Raw genomic sequence first — 1,869 nt, 5'->3', positions numbered from 1 at the left:
AACTCGCTAGTTTACTACAGCGAACCTTGCTAGCTCGATACAGTGGAGTTCGCTAGTTCACTACAGTTGAGCTCACTAGCTTGATACAGTGGAGCTCACTAGGTAACTACAGCAGAACTCGCTAGCTTGATACAGTGGAGCTCGCTAGCATGCTGTGCCATGCACTGGAAAGCTGGCTAGTGTAGCAGGGCAACCCACTGAGTTCCCACTTAAGCCAATATAGGCAAACACAGGTGGGGCCACTACAGAAATTGCGTACAAACCTATTGGGGGCCCACATTTTCTGCCCACTTCTTCAAGTTTATTTCATTTGCTAATTTTTCTGAGGACATCCAGCTGACCTTTCAAGATTTCGGAGCTAGAATTAATAAAATGCAGAAAATGATCTCAATACTTGAGCAGAAAGTATATCCCGCTGAATGTATTTGTTTGAAATGTGGAGCAGCATTTTCATTTTTCACCAAAACAGAGGAGTCTTGAGAAAAGGATTTTTGATCCTTTCCTCCTCATAATTCCTTCTTCAGCACATCCTCCTTGTCACTTTGATCATAACTGATGACCGTAGTCAGAATAAACCCCCAACCCTAACGCTCGCTCCAATCACCAGACGAGGAAGAAGCAGCGTCCACAAGAGGGAAGTGTTATCACATCCATCCTCCCCGTTCATCTGCCTCCATCTCCACCAGCTTCATGTCTGGATGCTTCAGCAGAGAGGGCTGGAATGGAGGAGTGGGTGCTGCGTTTCAAAAAATATCTCCCCCGGTGAGTCATCGTCGCTCTGTCAGGAAGATCATCAGCCGCTGTCAAAGTGCTCCTCCAGAGACACGGACTCCCTCCACATACATGTATGGATCATCGCTTGGATTGCAATTTACTCTTTTTCCACTCCCACTAAGTTATTAATTAGCTTTGCTTCGGATGAGCTCTGTGGTCGCTGCAGGCGCCATTCAGGAAAACTGTGGTTTCCAGCTTCTCCTTAGAAAAAGGAATTAACATTTTATCTATTAATTAGTGGGTAATGGTGTGAGCTTTCTGCAGAGTTTACTGCCTGCAAAGCATGTGTTTGGAGGGAAAGTTTATAAAAATGGTTGAAAATCTTCATCATATGGACTTGGAAAGTTGCAGTATCTCTAACATCTTGTAATTTTTTTAATTGATGGCATGATCAATGTCATTCCAGTAGATTATAATGCTCCATAAACGTTGAATTTCAAAATAAAGCTAAAAATGTTGATTTTATACGCTCAGTTTTTGTTTCTCAAGAAAGGGAAAATTTCAAAATAAACGCTATTTTCCCCTTTTTTAAGTTCTATATTACCCCCCTCTCCCCATCCTTATATTTATATATATATTACATCATGACTTTACCTGGCGGCTGCTGTCCTCCTACATTCACCATGTCTTCACTGACATGTCATTTACGCACAAATGCTAGAATTATGCTGAACATCTCAACAATTAAAAAAGAAAAAAATACAGTAAGTCAAAGAACATAAACACTGGAGCTCTTCAAAGAAAGTTGGTTTCCGGTTATTTTAAGGCTCCCTAAACTTTGATTTTCAAAATAAAAGTAGCATTTTTATTTTTACGCAGTTTTTTATTTCCAAATAAATGCAATGTTCCCTTTTTTGAAGTTCCATTTACTACCCCCCATATATATTTATATATATATTACCATGACTACATTCACCATCTCTCCACCAATTTGTCCTTTAGGCACAAATGTTGGAATTACATTGATCATGCAATAATAATAAAAAAACAAAAAAAATAATAAACCAAAAAACATAAACACTGGAGCTCTACTGTCAATAAAAGTTGGTATCCGGTTATTTTGAGGCACCAAAAAAGTTGATTTTCAAAATAAAG

The 1,869-nt window shown here is 39.2% G+C and overlaps 1 protein-coding gene across 1 annotated transcript in view; it reads left to right on the top strand.

The window, feature by feature from the left end:
* Nucleotides 1–376: 376 nt before the first annotated feature.
* The window catches only part of nectin1b (nectin cell adhesion molecule 1b), a 258,757-nt gene continuing 257,264 nt past the window's right edge, over nt 377–1,869 (top strand). Inside the window, exon 1 of the mRNA XM_024276589.2 lies at nt 377–762. The gene's annotated coding sequence lies outside the window, so the exon portion shown is untranslated. The remainder of the gene's footprint in view (nt 763–1,869) is intronic.

Source organism: Oryzias melastigma, linkage group LG13, assembly GCF_002922805.2.
Source record: "Oryzias melastigma strain HK-1 linkage group LG13, ASM292280v2, whole genome shotgun sequence".
NCBI classification, from domain to species: Eukaryota; Metazoa; Chordata; class Actinopteri; order Beloniformes; family Adrianichthyidae; genus Oryzias; species Oryzias melastigma.
The sequence above is the reverse complement of the archived record's forward strand: the minus strand, read 5'-3'. Positions and strand labels throughout refer to the sequence as shown.